At 40.5% G+C, this 10,707-nt stretch overlaps 1 long non-coding RNA gene across 1 annotated transcript in view; it reads left to right on the top strand.

Moving 5' to 3' along the window:
• LOC110264300 overlaps positions 1 to 3,937 on the top strand; it is a 4,907-nt gene extending 970 nt beyond the window's left edge. The window contains exon 4 of the long non-coding RNA XR_002350213.1: positions 3,881 to 3,937. This is a non-coding gene — a long non-coding RNA (uncharacterized LOC110264300). The remainder of the gene's footprint in view (positions 1 to 3,880) is intronic.

Below are 10,707 nucleotides of genomic sequence, written 5' to 3' on the forward strand. Positions count from 1 at the left end.
AAATGATTTATTGCTGAACTGATTCTTTAAAGCTTTGGAAATGAGTTAAATCGGTTGATATTGAGTTGATTTTTGAAATGGCTTCCTTGAGATATGCCACTGAGGCGACTGTTGGATTTAGCTTGCTTTTAAATTGATTTCTGGTTTTGAGCTGTTGAAAAGGAATGAGAAACGGTTTAGTTGGGACCCGAACCGGGTGGCAAAAGTCCAAGTTTTAGGGGAGGTACTGCCGAAATTTCTATAGAATCCGAGTCCTTATTTGAAATATTAATTGGGGAATTTTGAGTTTAATGCCTTTCCTATCTATTTTGAGGATTGTGAAATTATGGCTTCTTTTATTACCTTTACATTTATGGATATACGTTATCGAACGAAATTATCTTTGGGAGCGGTAGTGCGGTTTAAAGTTTCAAACAGGCTCATATTTTAGTATTAAATATTATAAGTGTCGTCGTAATGTCCGAGCTATCAGAGTCGCGCAACCGAAAGTGTGGGCTTTGGTAGTTAGGATGTTACATTATGGTATCAGAGCAGTCCTTCCTGTAGAGCCTGAGGAATGGACCAACTATGCTTCAATTGCATACTCTGAGCGTTTGTCATGTATTAGGTCTTGTCGAATGACGAGAATTAGAGCTTGATGCACATGACGATCTATTGATTAACGATGTTAGTCTTGCATTGCAAAATTCTTTGTAATAAGTTTGGCCGGCTTAATACTAGTGAATTTTGTATATGAAAGCGCTAATGGGTTATCATAGATGATAGACGAGTCTTGAGTAAAGCAAATCGCGGGTTTTGAGAACGCTAGAAACTATTTCTCGAGGCTATTCAGTTTTGTGTCTTGAATTTCATTTGAGTCGACCTGTTCTTTCATGTCCTAACTTGAAGTTCTTGATTCTTGATTCTTTATAGCTTTCTTCCTATGAACGGACTAAATTCTCTATAAAATCTTCCATCTCCATGAATGTCATGTTTGACCTTGTTTTTTTAACTGATCTTCTGCATCTTGTGAATATTGCCATTGATCTTGGTTTTTCCTTTTTGTGAATCTCATTCGTATATGAGTAAGTTTGATTCGTTTCAAATTAGTACATCGTTTATTCTCTCATTATCTCTGCAAGAGTTTTTAGTCAAAGATTTATCCTTGAGAAATTACTAATGATTGAGTTGTCTTTTCCTATGATTTTTGTATTCTTTTGGATCAATTGAAAGCTTGTTTGATGACTCATGCCTAGTGAATCTTGTTTGGACTACTTTGGTTTAAGAACCTTTCTTGCAAGGCTTGACTCCTTTTAGTACATCTTAAACTTTTTGAATGTTCTTCTGAGATAGTGATTTCAAGAACACTTTTGGAGTCTTGTTTTGAACCTTTTAAAGAAGTTTCAAACTCTCTTGTAAGAAGTTTTAAACGGAATTTATTTTCTGTTGCTTGATTGAGAGTGAAACCATTATTCGATTTTGACAAAAAATTGTTCTTAAAGTTGGCATGCACTATTTTAAATGAGGTTTTGGAGAGCTCCCTTGTTTAGTGGAAATTGGTTTGTTCTAATGCACCACTTATTTTCTTTACCAAATTGAAAGCCAATTTTTAGCTCGAAATTTCTTTTCTAAAAAGAGTTTAACTTCCTCTTTCGTACTTGCTATAAATATTATACACGCTTGTTTGAATATGAATTTTTAGAATTTTTGAACAAGCATTTGATTTCTTCCGAGTTTTATGAATTACTTTTGGTTAAGTTATGCACCTAACTATCTTTCTAAAATATTTGATGAAAATATTTTGCTCTTAGCCAAATCTGGGTGCATTTGTTTTTTAAAACTCTGCATAATCTACTTCAACATGAAGTTGAATTAGAGCAAAGCCACGTTATTATTTTTGTTGCCCTTTTGAGGAATGTTTGCTATTGAGCTTTCTTCTAAATTGCGAAGTGATTTTTTGCAAGTTTTCGATTCTCTTATGAACAATGTATTTGGAAGTAATTTTAATCATGCTCTTAAGTTTTGTGAGTTTTGTCTTGGGTTTGAGATATTCTTTTCTGTAAGTCTCATACTTCTTCGACTCAGCTTGAAATTGTTTTAAACTAATGTGCTGATTTTTCTGCTTATTGGTCCTATTGAATTTCTTTGACCCAAGGGTTATCTTTGAAGTTGTCAATTGAATTGTGTCTAACAAACTTCATTGAAAGCAGAGAGGGAAAGGGGGGACCGAGTCGCGGCAAAGGAGAGGAGGGAGTTCGCTGTCGTGCCGCCACGTCGCCACCGCCGAAGCTTCCTGTGACGCCTGTCAAACCATCACCGCCACTGTGCCATGGAGAAGAGAGAGTGACGCGAAGGAGGGAGATGAGGCCTCATTGTCGTCGCGCTCTGCCGCACGCGAGGAGTGCCACCGTCGAAGCCGTGCCTTTCGTCCCTGCCCAGTCGCGACTCCGACATCCTGCGCCACCGTGGGTCCATTGTCGCCGAACCAGACAGAGGAAAGAGGGAGACTCTTCCGCAGCGTCACTGCGCCGGACCGCCGCACGTGAGGAACCGGGCTGTCGCTGCATTTCCCATCGCCGAGGAGAGAGAGAGCCCAGGAGAGAGGCGTGCCACACTCTGCTGCGGTCGAGCCAGCCTTGCTGCCTCCGCTGCTGGGGGTGGTTTCCGTCACGGTCGTCGGCAAGAGGGAGAGAGCAGTGCGGGAGGAATAGAATGCGATGGAGGAGAAGTCGGCTCCGCCACTGCCGATCTGCTGCTTTGCGGTGCTTAAAGAAAATGATTTATGGCTTAAATGCCGACTTTATGAATTTAATGATGTTGAATGGTGGAAGTGCTGTTTTGTTGTGAGCCGGAATGGCTGTGTATGATTATACATATTGGTTGGTTTTGGATTGAACCGTGAGCCGGAATGGCTGTGTATGATATGAATATTGGCTGGTTCTGGAATGAACCGTGAGCCGGATGGCTGAGATGGATGTTGATCCATGGATGAGATTGAATGCATGTTTATGCTGAATCATTGATAAATGTGAATGTTGCACTTCCACTATCTGAGATACGAGTTTCCCTGGGTAGTAGCAGTGGCTAGCCACCACGTGCTCCAGGTCGAGACTTGATACTCTGTTGACCCTATGTCGTAAGTGTGGCTGGGCACTGTGAAAGGCCCGGATGAGCTCGCCCCCATAAATATTCACCAGTGATGGTGATGGATAAATATTCACCAGTGAGGGTGATGGATATGGATCATGATTATGATCAAGTTTATGATGAGTATAACTCGAGTTGGGGATGCACGACAGAGGGACAGTCCAATGGTTAGCTACCAGGACTTGTCGGGTTGGCTCTATAACCGACAGATGATATCATCAGCCACTAGGGACAGGCATGCATCATATGCATTTGTGTGACATTGGTTGGGTGTGCATATTATACTTGGTTTGCCTATATGATTAATTGCTAACTGTTCTACTTGTAATAACTGTTTGTTTGTGCTTGAACTTCCTATCTGTGTTTGCATCTGGGACTCTGTTGGACTGTGGTGATTGGTTGATGGTTGGATTGTTTGGGCCTAGGGCCGTGGTTGGAATGAGATGAACCGATGGTTGATTTCGGTTTTGTGTTTCTGGTTTGGAATAAAATATGAAAGGCTATTTTGTTCAGTATAGATAAACCGTTTTGAAAGGCTTTTGAGTTTTTGAGAATTGAATGGTTCCTCTTTCAGAAAAGATTTCCGACTTTACTTTTATTGTAAACCGTTGTTTTTGAAAAGAGGCATAAGACGGTTATTAATCACTGGTACGGTTTATCTTCACGTATCCTATTACAGTAATTCCCAAAAACCCTCTACTGAGAACCCTTTCGAGGATGATGTTCTCACCCCCCTACATTTTTCCCCTTTCAGGATATGGGCGCAGAAGTTACAAAGAGCTTATTTAATTGTTGTTGTGATGCTCTGTATTATTTTAGTTATGGTTTACTGTACCCTTGCCTTTATCTTGATATAATCTGTAAAAGGGATAAGAATTGTATTGGATTATGTTTGTAATATTATTTATATATATTTATGTATATATATGGGTGTACTCTTTTTGAGTTGTTGTAAGTTGAATGGTATTTATGGATATACGTTATCGAACGAAATTATCTTTGGGAGCGGTACTGCGGTTTAAAGTTTCAAACAGGCTCATATTTTAGTATTAAATATTATAAGTGTCGTCGTAATGTCCGAGCTATCAGAGTCGCGCAGCCGGAAGTGTGAGCTTTGGTAGTTAGGATGTTACAAGGGTTCATTGGTTGGGAGAGAGGGTTCATAATAGGAAGGTGGTTCATCTTGATAATGATAAGGAGATGGTGTAAAAAAGAAAAAATAACCTCTTATAATAAAAATAAATAAACAAGCAAAAAGCAAATATTTATAATAACCAATAATAAGGCACACGTTTGCAATTCTCTGGCAACGGCGCCATTTTGAAGAGATGAACTTTTGCGTGGTCTAGAATTCAGAATAAATTTCCGTTGCAAGTATAGCTCCTAAACCAACAAAAGTCCTTTCTTACAAACGTTTTGGTTGTCACAAGTAACAAACCCCTTTAAAATTGATAACCGAAGTATTTAAACCTCGGGTCGTCTTCTCAAGGAATTGAAGGGAAGTATGTTCTTATTATTAGTTATGAGTCTTGTAAATTGGGGGTTTTGAAAGTAAGGAACCAGTATTTTAAATGATAAGAAAAATAAAATAGTAATAATAAAATAAACTCTTGGCAAGGTATTAGAACTGGAAGTCCTATCCTAGTTATCCGTATCAATTGTGATGAGAATTGGATTTTTTTTTCTCCCACTTTGTTAACCTCTAACTATGAAGATAAGTTAAGTGGATGAATTAATTTTGATTCCTCAGGTCCTAGTCTTTCCTTGGGAAAGGCTAGAGTTATAGGAACTTGACTTAATTCTTGAAGAATTCTAATTTTTAGTCAACAATGAGTTTGATAACTCAAGTGTCTCCAATGACTCAACCAAAGCCAAAAGGGAAAAATTCAAATTATTTATATGAATAAAGGAAAGCAATCATAATTCTAAAATACCTCAAGTTGTACTAATAAAGATATCAAATGTAACATGGAAGAGTTCATAAATTGAATTGGGAAAATAAATAAAAGGAACATTGAACCTGGCATTGAAGTAGTAATCATAAACTGAAAGGAATCCTAATTTTAAAAATCTAAATCCTAAATCCTAAGAGAGAGGAGAGAGCCTCTCTCTCTCTAAAACTACATCTAAAACTAAAAATTATGAATTATGAGCTTCTGATTATGAATGAATGGATTTTCCCACTTTATAGCCTCTAATCTATGTTTTCTGGGCCACAAACTGGGTCGAAAACAGCCCAGAAATCGCTGGAGAAGAAATCTGCCACGCTGATTTTTGCCACTGCGACGCGTCCGCATGGAGCACGCGTTCGCGTCATCTAGCGTTAAGGCAACTATGATATATTATATATTAAATCGAAGCCCCGGACGTTAGCTTTCCAACGCAACTGAAACCGCGTCGTTTGGACCTCTGTAGCTCAAGTTATGACAGTTTTAGTGCAAGAGGGTCAGGCTGACAACTTTGCAGTTCCTTCAACTTCTTGTATTCCTTCCACTTTTGCATGCTTCCTTTCCATCCTCCAAGCCATTCCTGCCCTGTAATCTCTGAAAAAACTTAACACACATATCAAGGTATCTGATGGTAATAAGAGAGTATTAATATTAGCAAATATAAGGTCAAAAAAGCATGTTTTCAATCATAGCACAAAATCAGGAAGGAGAATGTAAACTCATGCAAATAATATGAATAAGTGGGTAAAGAGTTAATAAAATCCACTCAATTGAGCATAAGATAAACCATAAAATAGTGGTTTATCACTCGTCTCAGATGAAAAATACCAGGCACAGCTACCGCACGGCTAATCATCTATCGGTTCTCACTTGTGTCGGAATAGGATACATTTATCCTTTTGCACACTGTCGCTGCGCCCAACATTCGTGAGTTTGAAGCTCATCACAGTCATCCCCTCCCAGATCCTACTCGGAATACCACAGACAAGGTTTAGACTTTTTGGATCTCAAGAATGCTGCCAATTGGTTCTAGCTTCTACCACGAAGGTTCTAATCTTATGGACTCGGTCCGCGGATCAGAGACCCAAGAGAATATACTCCAACTATCGTCCAATGACTACGTTGAACATCATGTAGACCGCTTGTGGTTGTCAGGCACGCGGATTTTGGCTAAGCGAGTAACGAAGATAGTGGGTGATTGTCACGGATCACCCCTTCATTCTGACTTAACTGAATTAAGTACGAGAGTATATCTTGGACAAGAAGTAGGCGTGAACTGAAGAAAAAATAATAGTACTTGCATTAATTCATGAGGAACAGCAGAGCTCCTCACCTTAATCTATGAGGTGTAGAAACTCCACCGTTGGAAAATACATAAGAAAAGAAGGTCTAGGCATGGCTAAATGGCCAGCCTCCCAAATGGCATAAGCTCACTAAAAACTGAAAGAAATATCTAAAAGCTCCGAATACAATAGTAAAAAGTGCTATTTATACTAAACTAGTAACTTAGGTTTACAGAAATTGAGTAACTAAGTGCAGATAGTGCAGAAATCCACTTCTGGGGCCCACTTAGTGAGTGTTTGGGCTGAGCTTTGAAGTTTTCACGTGCATAGGCCATTCTTGGAGTTAAACACCAGCTTGGGTGCCAGTTTGGGCATTTAACTCCAGCTTTGGTGCCAGTTCTGGCGTTTTACGCCAGAAAAGGGTCTCTGGTGGGTGTTTGAACGCCAGTTTGGGCCATCAAATCTCGGAAAAAGTATAGACTATTATATATTGCTGGAAAGCCCAAGATGTCTACTTTCCAACGCAATTGAGAGCGCGTCAATTGAGCTTCTCTAGCTCCAGAAAATCTACTTCTAGTAAAGGGAGGTCAAAATCCAACAGCATCTGCAATCCTTTCTCAGCCTCTGAATCAGATTTTTGCTCAGGTCCCTCAATTTCAGCCAGAAAATACCTGAAATTATAGAAAAATACACAAACTTATAGTAAAGTCCAGAAATGTGAATTTTGCATAAAAACTAATAAAAATATAATAAAAAGTAAATAAAATATACTAAAAACTATGTAAAAACAACGCCAAAAAGCGTATAAATTATCCGCTCATCAATCAGCAAAGCTCCTAACCTTAACCTTAGGAGGTTTGTGACTCATTGCTTATAGAAAAGTAATGTTTGAATGTAAAAGTGGGCAAGAGTCGGGAGAAGATCCTATATGACAATTATGTTGAATTGCATAGATGACAGATAAGGTGGGAGAACGCCAACCTTGCTAAGGTGGAAGGCTTTTCAGCTTTCTTGTATAATTCCTGAAGTATCACCTCATGTACCTCCACCTCACTCCCAATCATGATTCAATGAATCATGATGGCTCTGTCAATGGTCACTTCTGACCGATTGCTAGTAGGGATGATAGAGCGTTGGATGAATTCCAACCATCCTCTAGCTACAGGCTTGAGGTCAAGCTTTCTTAGTTGGACAGGCTTGCCTTGAGTATCCCTCTTCCACTGAGCTTCTTCCACACAAATGTATAAAAGGACTTGGTCCAGCCTCTTATCAAAATTGACTCTCCTAGTGTAAGGATGTGGGTCTCCTTACATTAATGGCAAATGGAGCGCCAACCTTACACTTTCCGGGCTGAAACCCAAGGGTCGCCCTTGGACCATGGTGCTCCAATTTTTGGAATGTGGGTTCACACTAGTGTCATGGCTTTTAGTGACCCATGCATTAGTATAGAACTCTTGCACCATCAAGATTCCAACTTTCGGGATAGGATTGGTTAGAACTTCCCAACCTCTCCTCCAGATTTCTTGTCGGATCTTCGTGTACTCATTATTTTTTAGCATAAAAGGGACTTCAAAGATCACTCTTTTCTTTGCCACTACTTCATAGAAGTTGTCTTGATGAGCTTTGGTGATGAATCTCTCCATCTCCCAAGGTTCGGAGGTGGAAGCAATAGCTTTTCCTTTCCTTTTTCTAGAGGATTCTTCGACTTTGGGTGCCATAAGTGTGAATGGGAAGCAAAAAGCAAGGCTTTTCCAACACTAAACTTAAAAACTTTGCTCGTCCTCAAGCAAAATAAGAACAAAAGGGAAGAAAAGAGTAGAAGAAAAAGATAATAGAGGAGATGGAGGGAGAGAGTGTTTTGGCCAAGTGGGGCTTTAGTGTATGAAGTGTGTGTATGAAGGGTTGGAAGAAGGGGTATTTATAGGGGTAGGATAGGGTAGGGTTCGAATGAATGGGTGGGAATTGGGTTGGAAATTTTGAATGTGAAGTGGGTGGGGGTTGGTGGGAGTTTTGATGGTTTTGGGAAGAGATATGGATGTGATTGGTTGAGAGTTTATAGGGAAGAGTGTGTGGAGAAGAGTGAAAGTAAGAGAGAGAGGAAGGTGGGGTAGGTGGAGATTCTGTGGGACCCACTGGTCCTGGGAGGCTAGGGAATTCAAATTCTTTGCCCCCTTGTGGGTGTTGAACGCCCAGCTCCTACTCCTGGCTGGTGTTCAACGCCAGCTATATGCTCCTCACAGGGAATTGAACGCCCATTGGGGGCCTCCTTTCTGCCATTCAACGCCAGGTATATGCCTCTGTTAGGGCGTTGAACGCCTAGTCTCTGCCCCCTGGCTGGCGTTCAACGCCAGCAATGCTGCTCCTCATAGCCGTTGAACGCCCACTCTGGCCCCCTTTTCTAGCGTTCAACGCCAGCAAGGTACCTGCTCTAGGGTGTTCTGTTTCCAACTCTGACTGTTTTTGTTTCTGTTCTAACTACTGCACATGATCACAAACTTAAACAAATATAAAATTAAAGTGATATAACTAAAATAAATTTAATAAAAAATAGAAATAACTTTAATTATGGTTGGGTTGCCTCCCAACAAGCACTTCTTTAACGTCACTAGCTTGATGGTTATCTCCTTATGGAGATGGATATGGGCTCAGAATTTCGTCCCTTACAGTGAACTTCTTACCTGTGCTCTCATGGATAAGTTCCACATGTTCTAGAGACAAGATCCTGTTCACAGTGTGTGGAAGGACTGGATTGTCAGTGAAGATAACTCTCATGCCAGGTGAGAGGCCTTCAATGGGGATTTTCTTATCCCTCTAGCCCTTGGGCACTTTCTTCTTACTGCCTTTCCTCTCAGAGCTTGATGATGGTTGCCCCATACTAAACTTAGAATTGGTGTCTGAGGACTCTGTTAGGCTCTGTACTGAGAGGAGTAGTTGAAGCCCTTCATGTTTGTTAATGGTGCTTCCTTCAACTAAGGTAGAATGAGGTTTATAAACCTTGAACACAAGATAGTCCTAATCTAATTGTAGGACTAGTTCTCCTCTGTCTACATCAATCACAGCCTTGGCTATAGTTAGGAAAGGTCTTCCAAGGATGATGGATTTATCATCTTCCTCCCTAGTATCTAGGATTATAAAATCAGCAGGGATGTAAAGGTCTTCAACCTTCACCAAGACATCCTCTACCAGTCCATAAGCCTTTTTCATGGACTTGGCTACTATCTCTAGTGAGATTCTTGTAACTTGTACCTCAAAGATTCCCAGCCTCTCTATTATAGAGAGAGGCATAAGGTTTATGCTTGACCCTAGGTCATACAGAGCCTTATCAAAGGTCATGGTACCTATGGTGCAAAGAATTAAGGAGCGTCCGGAATCCGGCTTCTTCTGAGGTAACTTCTGCTGAGCCAAGGCATTGAGTTCCTTGGTTAGCACTGGAGGTTCTTCCTCCAAAGTCCCTGTTCCAAATAACTTGGCATTCAGCTTCATCAGAATTCCTAGGTACCGAGCAACTTTCTCCTCCCTAGCTTTCTCTTCCTCATCAGAAGAGGAGTAATCCTCATAATCCATGATTTGCAACAAGGCATTCAAGGGAACTTCTATAGTCTCCTCATAAGCCTTAGTTACCTTCAGTTCTTTAATAGGGAAGTCTTTAGTGGGTGTTGAACGCACAACTGCCCTATTACTAGCGTTCAATGCCAGCTTTTATGTCACTTTGGGCTTTGAACGCCCAGTAAGGCCTTCCTTACTGGCGTTCAACGCCAAGAATGATGCTTCTATGGGCGTTCAGTAAGGACTTCCTTACTGGCGTTCAACACCAGGAATGGCTCTTCTTTGGGCGTTGAACGCCCAGTAAGGACTTCCTTACTGGCATTCAATGCCAAATTATCCTCTTCAGATTCGGCCTCCACTTCCACAATGATGGCCTTGTACTCTTCTCTTGGGTTCACTTCAGTGTTACTAGGAAGAGTGTTAGGAGGGGTCTCAGGAGTTCTCTTGCTCAGTTGACCAACTTGTACCTCCAGATTTCTGATGGAGGACCTAGTTTATGTTATAAAACTGTGAGTGGTCTTAGAGAGTTCAGAGACAATGGTTGCTAAGTCAGAGAGGCTCTGCTTAGAAGTCTTTATTTGTTTCTGAGAAGATGGGAATAATGGTCTGTTGTTGAACCTATTATGGTTTCTTCCACCTTGATTATTGTTGAAACCTTGCTGAGGCTTCTGTTGATCCTTCCAAGAAAGGTTAGGATGATTTCTCCATGAGGAGTTGTAGGTGTTTCTACAGGATTCTCCCATGTAATTTACCTCTTCCATCATGGATTGATCTAGATTATAGACATCTCCATCACAGGAGGT

This window comes from Arachis ipaensis, chromosome B07, assembly GCF_000816755.2.
Source record: "Arachis ipaensis cultivar K30076 chromosome B07, Araip1.1, whole genome shotgun sequence".
Taxonomy (NCBI): domain Eukaryota; kingdom Viridiplantae; phylum Streptophyta; class Magnoliopsida; order Fabales; family Fabaceae; genus Arachis; species Arachis ipaensis.